We start from the raw sequence: 19,005 nt of genomic DNA, 5'->3' as shown, positions 1-19,005 counted from the left end.
GCGCCATCGTCATTGCACCATCGTGTGGTCGCTATCGCACTATCGCTTCATTGCGATTTCGCTTCATTGTACCATCGCATCATCGACATCGCGCTATCGCACCATCGTTTCGTTATCGCACCATTGCTTCATCGTTATCGCATCATCGTGTCATCGCTCTATCGACCCAAAGCTCGATGGTGCGATGATGCGATAGTGAACTACATGGCCCTATCCGGATTCCATAGATACCGACACCGATACAGATGTACCAGAAATAGGACCTTTGACACGACCACCAATCACTCTGACTGAATGATGTGAAAAGGACTTCGTTATCGGGTCTTCGATATGCATTGAAGGGACTTTTGGCATTCGCTTCGGAGGTAAGTTGAGTTCTTTTTCTTGTATTTTGACCATTTTTTTTTATTATAAAGCCTCACTGTGAATTGTTTGGGCTGAAATTAGTGTTCAAAGACGCTAGAACTTTTATTCTGTGAGTTTTGTCACACAAAACTAACCGGTCGCGTCTAGCTGAGATCCACTGAAACAAAGTTGGCAAGCGGTTTTGATGTATTTCTATATGTCATTATGACCCTAAAAGATTATAAAACATATGTTCTAATATACGTTCTTCTTTCTTCATTAGATCAATAGCTAGAACTGGAAAACCCCCAAATATGATTTAGCGGTATCTGCTATGAGTTAGACTTCCAAGACCACTTATGTTCTTGAAATTTACCGAACACGAATTTAAATGAAAGCGTGACTGAGATCGATGCGTTGATCAAAATATGAGCATTCCTAGTTATGTCCCCTTCATAAAGTGTTGCACATGACAATCAGCCATTACATGTAGACCGAAGTTTTTGGTACGCTAGTAATTGCATAGCTGCAATAATGTAGCCCTCTCCGATTTTTTTTATCTGATATTTTCAGGAGAGGGCTACAATTCCACTGCATCTCGGTAATAGTGCAAATATATTTTTGGATACGGGCGACTGCAGGCAAAATATTTTTTTTTTACATTCAACTTACTTCCAATGAGACGGAAATTTTATTCACTGTCAACAACATAGCCCTTTATACGCAAAAACCATGTAAAATAAATCTACGTGTTTACCGATCGATCTCCTCAGCAGCCATGATGTACTGAGACTTGCGCTTAAAATTTAGAATCACTTGATAAAGTAAATTCGGTGTTGATAAATTTTTGTGTTGTATGGTATCACTAACCATCGATAAATAAAAGCATTCAATGTGATATTTTTTTTCATAAACAGCGATATATAGGCTTAAGGACAGATGATACAAAGAAAAATTGGATGCCTGGATTGGTATATATTTTTGGACCTATTTTGGTTGTAAATGATGCGAATAATAAATTTCTAAAATATTAAGAAATTGTAAACTCTCTATGGTGTTCAAAATTCTTCCTTTCTTCAACCATCCTTATTAATCTATACAACTTTTCGTCACTTAAAATCCAATTATTGTGAAACTTTGAATGAAAAATGAAAATCTATGCGGTTAAAGTTATTGATTTTACTCCTCTGAAAACATAACTTAAGTGGTTATTTTTAAGATTCTTGACAAAAGTTTGTTTGTATCATCTGTCCTTAAGATAAGGGACATCCTAATAGATTCGCTCCCTAGATCCCGAATTCTCATTGGTTGTCCCAAAATAAAATCGATCAAGTTCAGTAAACATGGCGGATAAATTCAAGTTGTGATTTTGACATACACAAAAAATAACAGATATATGGATTGTCAAAGTCAAAGATAAGCAAACTCCAGTATTCGAAAGAAAAAAATGTGCCTAAAAGTTAGAGAAAAGCCCCCCACCCCTAACTCCATCCCCCCGGTAGTTTTTTTTTTTTTTTTTTTTTTTTTTTGGTTTTGTTTTGTTTTTTTGCTGACCTTTTGTTTTAAAAAGCGTTGCTACGGGCTGGCCTGATTTTGAGAACTCTTTGGCTGGCATCAATTCTTAGTACACTGGCGCATAATTCTCCTTAGAGGTAGTAGATGCCTCCTTTTCATATTGAGGTCATTAGGTCAAGAGTAAATAACTAACTTATAAAATTAACTTAAGTGCATGCATTGAAATAAATTTTTTTAATAAAAAGAAGTAAGGTTTAAACCCCCACTATCCACAGCCAAGGATCGTTTACAACTGTACACTTACATGCAAGTTTTTGTCTTATTTCAGGTATGATTAAATTTAATGTTTACTTCAGTTGCTTTATAAAAACAATTCTAATTCAACCTGTTATTTTAATATGTTTTCATTTTGTAGAGCTTCATCTATTGGCGAGAAATGGCAAGAAAGAATACAGTACATAATGTTGAAAGAATGCAGCTCACGCCTAATATACTGTAATGTTCTAAATTTTGAATTTACCGGGTGGGAGAAAATACAAAATTTAGAACATGACAAATTTACTCCCACCCGGTAAAATACAAAATTTAGAACATGACAATACATACTTCAACTACACAAATTAAAAAAAAGAAAGAAACTGCTATTATTTTTATTTATGCATTAATCTGTATACAGCAATGAAATTAGAGTTTTGTGAATTTTATTTTAATACTTTATTACACTGCAAAATTGTTTTCTTTGGATCTTTTAGAGGGACGGTCTCTGAAGATCTTTAAAAACTAGTAGGATGGGACTACTGGAAGGCAGAGAGCAGCTGGCAGAGGGTATACTGTTCCGTTGATGGGATTTCCTTTCCACTTTGCATCATTCTGAAATAATAAAGTATAAAAACAAATACTAGTATTCACTTATAACAGTATACAAAAGGATTTGTTTCAATATCCAAAATGCAAACATTTGGAATTATGATGAATAATACCCGTATTTAACAAAATACCAGGATAATGAGCGAGCATCGTTGATAGAAGACTGATTTTGAGTGCCTGTAGAGATAAAAAAAAAAATTCTATGCCAAAAGTTAAAAACTATCATATGGAAGTCAGGTGTACTTTTTTGTGTTCATTTCCCAGTTTTAAAAACAATACTACGTGCCTGAGCAGCCCTGGTAGCTGAATTAATTAAAATTTATTAAAATAACATTAATTTCCTTTGTCCATTTCAGAGAGGAAGCCTACCACAAATGCTTATTTTGTATTGTATCAATTCATTATCTAAATTATGTCCCTGCCACAAACCAGCAAAATGGCTAGCCTACCCACAAACGTTGACTTTCACAAATTAAAATGATTCCAATGCATTATACAGTTTTTGAAAAATGTAGAAAGCCATATATATGTGTATGCGTAGAATGGAAGGAATAAATATACATGTATACTGAAAATTTACAAATACTTTAGGAATTTTTTTTTCTTGACTGAGAATCAAACTTGTGACCTCTGCATTACATATACACATGTACTAGTAAACCACTGAGCTACCCAGACTGATATCTACAGTCCATAAAGCCCATATCCACAGAGACTTATAGCTGAATTGATATGTTTGTATCACAGGCCTTTGAATCGCTTAAATCCGACTTAAAAATCTTGGGGTGTATAAAAGAGATAACCTTTGGATCGCTTAAATCCGACTTAAAAAAATTTGGGGTGTATAAAAAAGATAAAGGTATGGAATTCCTTACATAGGGTACCCACTTCCGCTAATAAAATACTTTTCATAACTATTCATATATAATCAATCTGCATTATTACCAAAGTTCATTCCCAAAATCCGTGTACTTCCCGAGATATGGTGAAATCAATTCCAAAATTGACCTACTTTTTTTTTACTCGACATTGGCTTGGGTCCTGATTATTCATATGTATACAGACAGTGTTTGAACTGCAGCGAACAGCTGTATAGTATTTGCACAATCTTTCAACATTTTAAAGTTGATTTTTTACTCCAGATCGTATGGTTAATTCAGTACAAAAGCAGGAGAGGCTCATTTTTGACAAGACAAAAAAATATTTAACTTATTATAACGAGATAATCATCTTGTAATAACGAGTTAGTTATCTCGTTATAACGAGATAACTAACTCTTTATAACGAGATAACTAACTCGTTATAACGAGATAACTAACTCGTTATAACGAGATACTAACTAAGGAGATAACTATCTCGTTATAACGAGTTATTATTATTTTTTTTATCAAAAATGAGCTTATCCGGCTTTCGTAATTCAGTAATAATTCCTTACGCGAAAAAAAAAATTAAGAAAACGTTTGCTTGTTTAATAATGTAAAAAGAACTATGATATTGATCGAAATTTTCCAGGAATGTATATATACCTTCTGATTTTTTAAAAAAAATCATACCGCTAAAATGTTGGTGGTAACTTAGTAAGACCATATGATCAAATCAGATAAAATTTTGTAGAGACTGAGTGCTAAAAAACAAATATTCAGAGAGTATAGAATAAATTCAGGGAGAAATTTGTCCAGTCGTTCCTGCTTTACAATTAGTGTAACTATTCAGAGGCCCAAGTTAATGTCGAGTAAAAAAATTAGGTCAATTTTGGAATTGATTTCAGCATATCTCGGGAAGTATAAGGAATTTCGGAATGAACTTTGGTAGTAACGTAGATTGTTTATATGTGAATAGTTATGAATAGAAAGTAAAGTTTTAGATCATTTGATTCAAAAGTATTTTATTTGCGAATGTGGGTACCTTATGCAAGGAGTTCCATACCTTTATTTTTTTTTTAACACCTTAATTTTTTAAAGCGATCTAAAGGCCTGTGGTTTGTATGTGCTTGTCTATCTTGGGTCTTCATCGGGTAGCTATTCTGTATCCTTAACAATTAAATTCTTCTTTCAAACTAAATATCTTAATTTTTTCCTATTTTTATAAATTTTTATTTTTTATACGAGAATCAGACTAGAGATTTGACTTCATTTCTTGCAAATGTATGACTTTTAAATACTGTGTAAGTTCATATTCAGTCACATTTAAAATACGGATAATTATACATGTATATTTAATTGCTGTGGTAAAAAAAGATGGGTGAACAAGACGTGCAGAATGCCTATAGCTTCAGATATTAAAAAAATCGTATTCAATTTGTGAATTAAGTATTTAAAATATAGTTATCGTTATTGAAATTCATGAAATTATGGTCAACAAAACTCTTCTGAGAAAAAAAAATCTCGGAAAAAATTATTCTTTTATCAAAAAAATAAAATGGTATTCGTGGGATTCGAACCCCCCTAACAATAAAAATCCGGAGTATCATATTGCTATGAGACTAACACGCTAACCACAACGCCACGCAGCTCCTGGTGAATAGTGGCATTTAAATCATGTTTGTGATATGACCCTTGACTTAATGGACTTCAAGTATTTCTCGGAAAGATGTGAATGCTTTGTCATAAAAGTGTACTTTTGAGGTATAGTGGGTCTTAGCTCCATGTTTTTGTAAACCAAAAAGTGTATATTTTTATGTAAACTTTTAGGATCAACTTTCAAAAAAATGGAGCGAAAACCCACTCATATCGAAATATTTTGTTGAAGTGTGAGAAAATGATCGTTTTTGTCCTCTTTAGTGTGTGTATGCTATTTTGTAGGCAAATAATTTCAGTCTTTGTGAGATTTTTGTAAATTGTAGAGATTTAACATAAAATATACTTTAATGTTAGATGAAATATCAAAAAAAAAATTTATATAATTGAGATTTTATTTTTCACTTCATGTTTGTCGCACTATAGGCACGCCCCTTGTTCACCCATCTTCTTTAGAAATTTATTTCAAAATTAAAGTTACATGATAAGTCAAAATCATGTGTTTCTTTTAAGATATTTGTATCATAAAGCGAACAATCTATGAAAATCAGTATAGCAAAGATATGACAACTAAACTGCACTGTAAAGCAAGAAAAGACCGAACAATATAAGTGCCGGAAAAACAAAGGTTGTATCTAATGTTTCGTTCATGTCGTTGTTATCATGCATGTCAAGGTCATGCAACTTTTACTTTTAGTGTAAACTATTTGGAGCATGCATTGAGAAATATGTTCTAATAATCTTTTTTTTTTTTTTTTTTTGAAGATTGTATCAAAGTTCTTGGTCTATCAACATTCATTTTTGGTATGTAAGACCATGGTAACTTCAACTTTTCATCGCACGCGAGGAAGAAGTAAAGCAATCTTTTCGTCTTGGGCCATAAAAAATTATTTTTATTCTCTATGAAAGTTGATTTTTGAGGTTCCAAAACCTGTAATTTTCTGAAACCTAATACCTTCAGGAATTGAACAAAATTTGCAAGGGGCAGACAAAACGGTGTCGCTTTAAGGATCATCTCCCTCATGTATAGCTCTGATCCTTCGACACTTTGGCACCCATTTTTTAGCTCTTCAAAGTTTTTTTAATATAAATATTTTGGATTTTCAACGTTTCGGCGTGAGTATCACTGAAGAGACATAATTTGTCGAAATGCGCATCTGGTGCTTCAAAATTGGTACCGTATTAGACTTACCTTAAAGTCATACATGTATATGGCGTTTTTTTTATAAGTTCAGGCTAACTAAAATTAAAAAGATCTTTCTATTTGTGTTCTTAGTTTATATAAAGATAAGACTTTCCTTAAATAACACAATTTAAATCAATCACGTTTCATTGATATTGGAAATTTAAAACAATAACCGATTTATTTAACGACTCCGCATTTAATAACAGACACAGTTTAAAATCAATTTAACCAGAATGGAAACATGAGGTTATTCAAGTACAAAATCGGTGAAAATTTAAATTTGAACGTTAATAACATATATCATGTTTTTCTGCACTCAATCTCGTATTTTTATTTTTTAGCTCAGATACGTTTTCAATACTTTTCAATCGTCAACTTCCCTTACTTATGCAGCAATATACCTTCATCACCGGCATACGGGGTATATATCTCTCAGTTGATTCGATACGCAAGAGCATGCTCTACGTATGAACAATTTCTAAAACGAGGTAAATTATTGACAAACAAGCTGATGAAACAAGAATATCAGCTGTCTCGTTTAAAGTCATCATTTCGTAAGTTCTATGGTCGATACAATGACCTTGTCAGCAAATACAATTTATCATTGAGTCAAATGCTGACTGACGTTTTTCATACTAATTGTTAGGCCATTATTTACACACTGAATCGTCGACGGATTTTTCCGTTATTTCCCGATCATGACAAGGAGCACACGGCGGGTGTGACCGGTCGGCAGGGGATGCTCACTCCTCCATGGCACCTGATCCCACCTCTAATGTTTAGAGGTCCGTGTTTGCTCTGCTCCTATTTTGTATTCTTTAATGGACCTTTGAGCTTGAATACTGTTCGTTATCTCCATATATTTCATACGTCATATACATGTATAGCTTTAAAATCAGACTCTTCTGGCCTCTTTCTTTCTTTTTTTCTTTTTGTGAAATCATAAAAAATTAGTACAATGTATTATACTTGTGTTATGTACTTTGTTTGTGTAGTATTGCCGTATTTAATCTTTGGCATTCTGTTATATTTATGGAAACAATTAAAAAATATCCAAGGGGCAAGGGCCTGAATTTACCTATAATGCCGATTGCAGGAAATTTTGAAGGGCAAGGTCAAAATCCATTGGTGACGTAGTTTAATGCACATAACAAATTGTTGTTTTGCATCGAGATTCAAAATATAAAAGCATATGTGGAATTATCTATTTATAGTGTTGAAAGTGTCACAAAGGCAGGAATTAATGTGCATTTACGGACATAACTTGCAGGCGCGGATCCAGGATTTTTTTTCCAGGGGGAGGGGTGTTCCATCCCTGTCAAAAAAAATCTAACCCCAAAGTTTCTTGACATGCAACAAAAAAAAGTCACCCCAACCTTAAACAAATTGCACCAGAAATTATGCCAGTTGAATTTTGTAATTTGTAATGCTCCCATTAAAATATCAAAATTCTAGAAAACTATATTTTTCCAAACATAATTTTTTGTGCTTTCAAAAAACCAAGATTTTGTTAAAAAGACGACAAATAACGTGTTTTATCCCAATTAATCTTAATACTTTAATAAAATGTAAATGCAAAAAAAAAAATGAACAGTATTCTTTCAATTAATGACTCATAAATTGCATTAGTGCAAGAAAAAAAATTACAAATACAAAATACAATGTACATATTGCATGAAATAGAGCAATTAAGTATTTGGAAACTGTATTTAATTAAGTGCAACTCTAGCGAGTCAGGTGAAGAGATAGGAACTATGCAAGATAAATATGGATGATGCAATCAACTTTATGCTTTTTGATCTACAGTTCATTTTGTATGTCATCCAGAGTTAGAGAAGGAGAGTTGGAGCAATATCAGACCCGTAGGAAGCAATTTCAGTTTGGGAGGGCACAGCCCTACATTTTTCAGTTGACAGTTGAGGGGGCACTACCAAAAATTTCCTGACAATCAAAAAAAAAGGTCATCAGACGTTTTTATTGAGGGGGCACAAGCATATAGTATCTATGTTTACTACAGTAATCTATATATCGGCAAAATTATTGTGCCCCCCGGGTTCCTACGATCATGAATATATACCTCGACACTCTCCAGAATTACTAGAGCAATCAATTTCGTGCTTTTTACAGGTACACCGTTTTGAATCACTATTGATTTTACATCAAGCGTGAATTATTTGAAATAACTTCTCTGGGGGGCAAGGGGGAGTGTGGCTTTAATAGGTAGTAATTTGTTGTCTGATATAAAACAGCCAAAATCAAGTGGGTCAAGTCGGCTTCCATTACCCATCCAAACCTTGCACTGCAAATATTCACGTAAAATATGGAACTTAGCTGAATCTGATGTTGGAGGCAGGGAGTGAACTTGAACGTACAATTTCCCTAAAAGTCTTGCTGAAAATTTTCTGTATCGCAAAAGGTTTAAATCCTCATACTGAATGCCACCATAAAAAAGTACCAGAATATCCTCTCCAGCTTTCACAATGTCGTCACGCTCTGTGCTATCGACAAACTGCATAATTAGTGTCTGGAAGTCTGGAGATTTCGGCTATTTTTTAGAATAGCCCCTTTTCCAATACCATAAATTCTTGATGATGTATCACATCCACTCAATGCTAGGATTGCTGGGAGAATTTTACAGATGACATCCCCAAGATTTCTTTTTGTTTCTATGATGTTCCATACTCTTATTTTACGAAGTGATGTTTGTCTTTGTTCTGATTTAAGGTAAATATGGTTCATCTCAAGATCAGAATGATGAAGGAGGAGAACCAGAAGATCTGTGTCTTTACCAATTACCACTGTTTCATTTTCTATAGCATGATCGATAGCAGTTTTTACAATAAGAAGGTCTGCAACCCCTGTGGCATTATGGACTGTTATTCCAGTCTTCCTCAAAGCTCCTGAAAACAAGTCAATGAACTTTTGTTTGTTGCTTTCGTTTGCAAGAAATATATCTTTCTTTGACATGAAAGGCATGCCATCTACAAAGTCTATAGCAAGGGCATTTTTCATCATTCTGGACCTGCGTATATGAGTGATGTATTTGATAGATGGTTGGTTTTGATAGCCATATAACACAACCATAGCAGCGGCTCCATATCGCCGGTTTACATAGTCGGTGTATGCTTGGCAAATTGAATTGAATGTGTTACCTCTATTCCATGGAATCTTATGCAATAAAGAACCACCATCCAATATGTAGTCAGCTTCTCTGATCTGGGCATCACTTGCACTGCAATAGACAGTGTTCCACAAAGCATCTGCAAGTGTTGATTTGTTTGCCACTCTTGGCAAACCATCTTTATCAAAGAGGGAAGCTGGAACACTGGTAAGTTCGTATTTAACGATTTCCGAAGGATCTTCAAACATTCCATTTGCAGCAGTAGTACATCGCTGAAACAACAGCTGTGGATCTACATCTACTGGATCACCATCTAATTTCACTTTACATTTTAAGGATGGTGTCACTACTTGTTACGAGTTCTTGAAAGAGTAGTCCACAATATTTTGTCCTGGTAAAGCTGAAATGATTTTCTTTCCAACATCTTTTGCGGTGTCGGCATTGACAGACTTGTGAGCTTCTTCCCCTGTGTGGATATTTCTCAGTGTGTTGTCACCCCCAAATGGATTGCGAATTCTGAGGGACTCTAGAACTGCTGAGATGGCATTCTTGTCTCTTGACATTCTTGCTGTTGAGGCTTCTTTATGTATATCAGATGTTTGGAATCCTGTACCAGTTAAATCTTGCAATGTTTCATTTATCTTTGCACAGGCTGGCATTGACATGATCCATTGAGCACGCTGGCTCTCACCAATCCCTCGACCTCTGGTCATTCCACCAGATGTTTTTATGGTTCTTATTAAAACCTGTTCAATCTTTAAATCTGTTGAAAGTCCACACCCTAATATCTTTCACTCTTTCTGAGAACATGATGTCTGCCTTGGATAGCAGTAAATATTTCGAAAGTTCAGATGGTAATATGTGTTTTGATGTCAGATAGACATAAGCGGACTTTGTGTAAAGGTTATGTCCAGCTGCAGCAAAGAATGGTAACATATCGTACATGGTTTGAAGATGAAGATTCCAATCTCCTGTTCTCTCTGACCCTATAAATGTACGCAGAATCTGTACCATTTCAGAATACTGAATTCAAATCTGGGTCGTACGGTGATCTTTTAAAGCAATGACTTCTTCTTCAAATATTTTTTTTTTTGGTTTCCAATAGAATCTGATTTTGGCATGCTTCCTCGATACTCATCTCCCCATTTGATAACTTTTCATAAATGTTAACTGCGCTATCTAATAGACTGTTTCTTTGATGGTACATTCAGCTTTCCATTTCATCTGAAGATACATCTTCAAAGTCCTCCTGCTGATTGATCATGTCATTAAAATCATTGTGCTCTACTGTAGTCTGTACTTTGCTTTCCAACACATTTGTATCCATGTCAACTTTGAAAATTTTGCTCTTCAGTAAAGCATGGATTGCTGCGTCTACAATTATGACCTCTTATCGCTCTAGCAACACCTTTCCCGCTCAAAATATGATGTACTGTATTGGATGCATAGACAATTTCCAAAATTTCTTGGAGACCAGAGCCGCTCATGATGTGCCCTATGCAACCAAGGAAACTCATTTCTGTGTGAAACCCACCTAAACGCAACACAAGTGATCTGGGGAACTATTAGGCATTTCATTGGCTATGATTGTGTAAGCTTTCGAATAAAGGGGCTGGTCAAAGGTAATTACCGGTGTTACACCATAACGTCTTGTCTGGGAACATATGAAGTTCAAGGTAGAATAAACACAAGAAATATCACTTGCATTCTTGTCAATTATGGGTAGGAAGACAACATCAGACTTTCCAGGATATTCACCATCCTGAATCATTTGCATAAATCCAGACCATCCAGTTGTAGGAGCCCTTAATGGCCAAGTGATAACTGATAAGAAATCTATTAGCCGGGTTGTGTCTATGACATTCAAATCATCGAGTTCCTGGTAACAAAGACTCGCCATTGAATTTGATGATGGTTTGTAGGATGTTACATCAATCTTTGCAAGTTGCTTCAGTTCCTCTTCAGAAACAACACATCTAGAAATTGGTTCTTGGTAGTTTGTTGTTGGTGTGATTCCTGCAATCATTTCCATCCCATGAAATGTGTCATGTGTACTTCTTTGTTACAAGAACTGCTTTGTTTACTTTAGACAATAATTGTCTCCCTTGGTGTGTATGGCAGCGCATTTATGCAATTCATATTATATCAACTTGGTAAATATTAATCTCGACTAAAAACATCTTTCGCCTTGATATAATTTTGTACAGTTTTTATACGTTCATTAATATACAATATACTAATTATGTATAAAGAAAAGAAATCTGTTGCAATTTGTTTAGGGTTTATGACAGATTGACTGGACTAAAAATCCATTTCACAAACATGAAACACATCTATTTTGTGGGGGTGATGGTAGAATCCACATTTTCTAGGGGTCCAAAGTCATTTTTTCTTTGCTTCAGTATATATCTTTTTATAACTCTGCAAATTTCAGATTTGTAATATCCGATCTTTTCCGTTTTTCCCTTCATATTTGTATAGTTTTCCATTTTTATTGTATAGTTCTTATTTGTATTGTATAATTTTCCATTTGTATTCTGTAATTTTCCATTTGAATTGTATAATTTTTTATTTGTATATTTTCCATTTGTATTGTACAAAAAATTATTTGCATTGTATTTATCATTTTTTATTTGTATTCTATATTTTTCATTTGTATTGTATAATTTCTTATATGTATTTGTATAATTTTTTATTTGTATAATTTTTCATTTTTATTCGATAATGTTTCATTTGTATTCGATAATTATTTCTAATTTTATTGTATCCAAGGATTGTTTATTAATGTTTCGTTACGAAGGGTTTTAACCTGTATTGTGTTGAAAACGAGCGAGATGTTCCGGTTGCTCAAAGCAAACTGGACTCTTTCATACTGTATATTTGCATGCATGTTGAGGGACTGGCATTTTACGATAAAAGTCAGCGCTGGCAGATGGCAAATAAATAATCCATCCCTTTGGATGTTGACCAGGAAGAAAAAAAATAGTTTGACCTTGGCTGTTGGAACCTAACACACACACACCCTCAACCCCCACCCGACAACGACACGTTTTGGGCAGATTGTCTTCTTGTTTTTGTCCTTGATCATCTCAGAAATAAAATTCTGTCCTGCGAGATCATGAAAATAAATAATCTGAATGGACAACAAGCACTTAGTATGGGGGGATGGGAGTGGGGTCCCCCCTCTTTTTTCCAAAATTAACCTTTTACAATTGAGGATGTCCATGTAAGACTGGTTACCCCTTCTTACATCTCGCTCGTTTTCAACACGAAACAGGTTAAAACTTGACCAATGAAATCATTCGTAACGAACAAATTAAACAATCCTTGGATGCGACACAAATGTAAAAATATTACAATGAAAAATTATACAATACTAATATAAAGTTATACAATACAAATAAGAAATTATACAATACAAAATAAGAAATTATACAATGCAAATGGAAAATTTAGAATACAAAAAAATACAATACAAATCATTTTTTTAAGAATACAAATAGAAAATATAGAATGCAAATAAAAAATTATACAATTCAATTGGAAAATTTTAGAATATAAAATACAAATGGACTTATTAACTTATTAAATTTATAAAACTTTCAACTGTTACAGTGTTCATATAGTGTACGCGTTGATCATAGTTCAGAAATCCCCTTACCTGGGTTGACAATTATAAATGGAAGTAGTTTACTATTTTAAGCCAAGTTGGCTTGTAACTTTGTTAATCTCTTATAGAGTTCTACCTCCGGTTACAATTTCAACCGTGTTTTCAGCAAAGTATAGGAGGTTGGTTTTATGTGCAAGGCTCAGGAGTAAGGTAAAGCGTAATTAATTTTACAAATCTGAATAATATGATTATGATTCTTAGAACATACTCGCTTATAGATGTATTTGTAATGTTTTGCTAACAAAACCAAGACTTCTTTCAATCTGGCTAAAATTGTAGTAGCCTCGATGTTTTAAACATGATAATTGCAACTTACTCATGCCTTCTTATGTTTATGAATGGACTCATACCTCTTTATGCAAAGTATAGCTCTTTTTGTCCGTACGTCCGTCCAGCCGTCCTTCTCTATTTCTGTCTGTAACACTTTCGTTTCCGCGCGATATCTCGAGAAGCCTTTGAGATTTCGCAATGGAATTTTACATTACTCCCTTTGGCCTAAAGAAGACCTCTACTGATTTTGACGTCAAAAGGTAAAAGTCATCAATTCTTATTTAACACTTTCGTTTCCGCGCGATATCTCGAGAAGCCTTTGAGCTTTTGCGATGAAATTTTACATAACTCACTGTGGCCTAAGGAAGGCTCCTATCGATTTTGAGGTCAAAGGTCAAGGTTGTACATTCATACATTCTGTCTTTATGTAACACCTTCGATTCCGGGCGATATCTCAAGAAGCTTCTGAGCTTTTACAATGAAATTTTATACCATAACTCCTTATGGCCCTGCCCGCCCCTCTAGAAGTGTCCCGCTCCGCTTTTTTTATTTCTTTTTCAAAAGTCAATTGGAAATTTGTTGGCATCGATCACGCTCAAAGTTTTATAGTTACTCCCCGTTTGTCGTACAGGAGCATGTAAAGAGTTATTACGTATAATACAGGTTTTCGGCGGACTTTATATTCTAATTTCATCTATTAGAACTGTTTAGTAAACGCTAAATTAGACATCATGTGTTGTGTAAAATTTTGAAAATATCGAACATGAATATTTACATGTATATGTGACCTGAGTCAAGAATATTTTCATGTATATGTGACCTGAGTCAAGAATAATTTTTATTTTGTATGAATTCCATTTTATTTGCTTTTATTTAAGAATCATAAGTATTAAAATTGATTGGGGGGGGGGGGGGGCATTATGAGTCATTTTTAATATATTTCTTTAATGATTAAAGCTGTCAAAAATCTGTAAATGTTCAGCAATTTTACACTGATCTAGCACATGCTGTAGCATGAAAACAAACAACTGAAGACTTTAATTTTATCATCATAAATTCAAAAGTGCTAGTAAAAACAAGATGTGTTTGTGAAATACTGATGCCCCTTAATGGCAGCTCAAGGCCAAAGTTAAAGTTTTTCCAATGTAGGTCGAACTCCAAGGTCAAGAGTTCAAAAATGCTGCTACCCAGAGAAAGGTCGTGTCACAAGGAATGCACTTGTGAAATATACAGTCCTAGTACCAACAATTCAGAAAACATGGCCAAGGATGAAGTTTTTTTTTTTTTAAAGTAGGTCATATTCCAAGACCAATTTCATGGGGACAAAACAATGATGGTACCAAAGGGAAGGTTTTGTCACATGAAATCCTTTATTGAAATATGAACGCCTTAGCAGCAACCGTTCAAAAGTTATAGGCAAGGTTAATTTTTTTCCAAATGTAGGCCAAACTCCAAGGCCAAGAGTTCAAAAATGTTGATACCCAAAGAAAGGTCTTGTCAAAAGGAATAACATGTGATATATGAAAGTTCTAGCACCCACCCTTCAAAAGTTATGGCAAATGTTAAAGTTTTTAGAAATAAGTCAAGCTCAAATGCAAAGGTTGAAGTGCCATAATGTTGGAATTCAAAGAAAGGTCTGGACACATGGAATGCACATATGAAATATCAAAGCCCTAGCCCCCCCCAACTGTTCAAAAGTTGGTAAATGTTGTAAAAGTAGTTCAAACTCACAGGTAATTAAAGAGGTCAAGTATGTTACTACCCAATGAAAGATCTTATTACAAGAAATATACATATGAAATATAAAAGCCCTAACTATAACTATTCAAAAGTTAGGGGCAAGCTTAACGTTTTTGCAGAGAGACAAACTGATTAACAGATAAACTGACAGAAGGACGGGCAGACCAAAAACTACACTGTATATGAACCATACTTCACCATAGGGGGCATAAAAACATCAAGGTTTCAGAAATTTCACACAGAGACCTTTTGGACATAGCCCCCCTCCCCCCCCCCTTTAGTTAAAAGAAACGTGCAAACATTTGTAAAAAAAAAAAAAAATGGATAGAAGACCCAGAGACCACTAAACAATAATTTTTTTTCCAAAAAAATATCCAATTATTTAAATGTTTTGCTTCATTGTCGTTTTAAAATCCATATTGTTGGAGTAGCGATGATAACTCAGTAGTATGCGCTACCAGTACAGAACATTCAGGAATCGAGAGACTGCCTTCCTACGTTTATTTGCCTCGTCAGAACCATCCACCAAATACTCATCCAATAAATCCCAGCCATACTTGTTAGCAATATTCACGTTTGTATTCCTCTCCGTCAGACTGTCTTTCGCCGACTTGATAATTTCTCTCGCGTCTTCAATTATGCCAAACTTCAAATATTCATCTACTAAATCCAGTTTAGCAATTATGTTTTCATTAAAACCAAAATAATTCTTGCAGCCAGTATACTTGAAAGTATTTTTAAATTCTGTTTTGTTAAGAATAAAGTGCCTATTTCTTATACACCATCCTCTAATTCATGTCTCCTCTGCGCCCTTTCGTCGTTTAATACATTTGTGAGTCTTCCCGTTAACAAGGAGAAAGCCTCGTGTATGGAAATAGCACTTTTCTTTTTATCTTTTTATTGTCGCTTTTCCGGTGCAGTGTAATTTGCTTGTGCTGATTTTCTTCTAACACGAAATGTGGAGATAACGATCAGTTATCAAACTCAAAAGTCCATTGAAACAAAACGAATCGGGAGCAGAGCAAACAGGGACCAATGAAAGCATCAGAGCTGGGATCAGGTGCCATAGAGGAGTAAACATCCCCTGTCGACCTGTCACACCCTCCGTGGGCACCTTGAACGGAAAAATCCGTAGATATTTTAGTGCGTAAATAATGGTCTAATAATTAGCATGAAAAAAGTCATTCAGCATTTGACTTAATGATAGAATAATAGATTGTATTTGCTGACAAGGTCATAGTATCGACATTAGAGTTGCGGAATGTTGACTTCAAACGAGACAGTTGATATCCTTGTTTCATCAACTTGTTTGTCGATAGCTTAACTCATTTGCACGTAGAGCATGCTATTGTGTATCGAATCAATTGGATTGTACTTTTTCTACCTGAAAACGAACTCAAATGAATAAAATCATCAAAAAAACTATTTAAATACCCAAGACATTTTATTCACATGCGAGCACATCTAATTCATACACTTAAGTTTAAACAAAACTTATCGAAAACACTTTACACATAAAATGATTCAATTTGCATCCGAAATAATTTACTATCTGATACGAAAGATTTTAAAGTAGCAGAAACCGTGCTCGGTCCCGATAAACATTAAGGACGGGCAGAGAGTCTGTTCAGCCAATGCAGACAACTATGGCCAGCCTCTTGATCTGAGCTCAGAAATTGGTCAGTCTCATATTTCGCTTTACTCCTGATGCTGCTTGAATTTGATGTACTTTCCCCTTCTTACTTGGACATTTTCCTTTATGTGACTTACTTTCACAAACTGCATATTTTTTCTCATTTTCTCTGCAAATATATATCCATCTCTGCAAGTCTAACTTCTTTTCTTTTAAGCGTTTCGTAAGTGTGCTCTTATCTCTAACACGTAGGACAATCCAATCTCGAATCATATCATCCTCAGGCGCTGATTGCTTGCATGTTTAGGTTAAAGTTTTTAACACGGCCATGTAAAAATCAATGGTCTCATTTGGTTCTTGGTTTTGCTTATCAAAAGTGTAGAATTTTCATATATTTCGTCGGTCTGTCCTACACAAAAATCCTCCATCGCTCTTACTACTTCATCAATTTTCTCTTTGTCCTCGGCATTTGAAATTTTAACCTATCAAACACACGGAGTGGATCTGACCCCATACATGTAAGAAATGTCACGTACCGCATCATCCTTCTATAGTAGTCCCTGTTACTACTTCGTAATTTTTCCATCCTGTCTTAAAGTATTTCCCATAATTAGCCAAATTACCCTTCATATCCAGATGCTCTGAGGGAAAGAAATGTTCAAAATAACTCATTTAGAATTCTGTATAGCATGGTTGTGTCCGTCTTCTTCCCTAGGCATCGTGAAAAGTCGAATTTCCTCGAAGCAATGAGCAATGAATATATACAAAATGGAGATTGTTTCAGATTGTCTTAGCATTTGCTTTCTTAGAATGGTCCGCCAATCATGCATCTGTCTCACTTCTGACATCATGTAGCACTATCAGGTCGTGTGCAGAGTTCATTAAATTACAGAATCGCGTGTTGAGTGCTTTCTTAATTTATTCCAAAACGAGACGTAACATACATCAATAGATCTTCCGGGAGATCATTCACAGTTCATTTGCCTGCACTTTACACACACACACACACACACATACACCCTCACACCCTCACACACACACACAATATCTATGTAGTTCTTGGAGATCAGGTCTTCCGACAATCTATTGGAATTCCCATGGATACCAATTGCGCTCCTTTATTAGGAAACCTAATTTATTTTTCTTATTTTATAAGAAGCAGAATTTATTCAAAAACTTCTACAAGAGAGGAAGAAAACCCTTGCTGTGGCTTTCAACTCGACATTTAGATATATCGACGACGTATTATTAATTAACAATAGTTACTTCCATTCATATGTCGATTCTATATATCCCAGTGAACTTGAAATAAAGGACACCAAAGAGTCTGACACATCTATTTCATATTTGGATATTCTACTAGAAAAAGACGTTAATGGTAACCTAACAACAAAACTTTATGATAAACGTGATGACTTCAATTTTTCTGTCGTCAGCTTCCCATACTTGCGCAGCAATATGCCCTTATCACCTGTTTATGTCTCTCAGTTGATTCGATACCCAAGAGCCTGAACAATTTCTAAAACGAGGCAAGCTATTGAAAAACAAGATGATGGAACACGGATATCAACAGTCTCGTTAAAAGTCATCAGTTTTTAAGTTCTATGGTCGATACAATGACCTTGTCAGCAAATAATTCTATCATTAAGTCAAATGCTGACTGTCGTTTTTCATACTAATTGTTAGGTCATTATTTACACTCTGTCTACGCATTTTCCGGGGGTTTTTTGCGATCATGACAAGGAGCACACGGCGAGTGTGACCGGTCGACAGGGGATGCACACCCTTCGATGGCACCTGATCCCCCCTCTAATGTTTTTGGAGGTCCGCGTTTGCCCTGCTCCCGATTTGTATTATTTAAAAGGACTGTGAACATGAATACTGTTCGTTATCTCCATATTTCTTTTTAACCATAGAACATGTATATCTGCTGATGGACAGTATGTCCCCGAAGATACTTGTTGTTCGGTATTTATTCATTCATGAATAGTATACAGCATAACGGAAAGATACTGGCAGACGCGTCGACCAATACAAAAAGGCGTCACTCTTTAGAGTCTATAAGGGACACAGATTTTAAGAGTTCAATCGGTGTCCCTCAGATAATTCTCGGGGTCATTAAACGTCATATGTACGATCTTT

The sequence above is a fragment of the Saccostrea echinata genome, unplaced genomic scaffold (assembly GCF_033153115.1).
Source record: "Saccostrea echinata isolate AGI-Se365-2 ecotype Australia unplaced genomic scaffold, CSIRO_AGI_Sech_v1 ptg000023l, whole genome shotgun sequence".
Lineage (NCBI taxonomy): Eukaryota > Metazoa > Mollusca > Bivalvia > Ostreida > Ostreidae > Saccostrea > Saccostrea echinata.
This window is presented reverse-complemented; position numbering follows the sequence as displayed.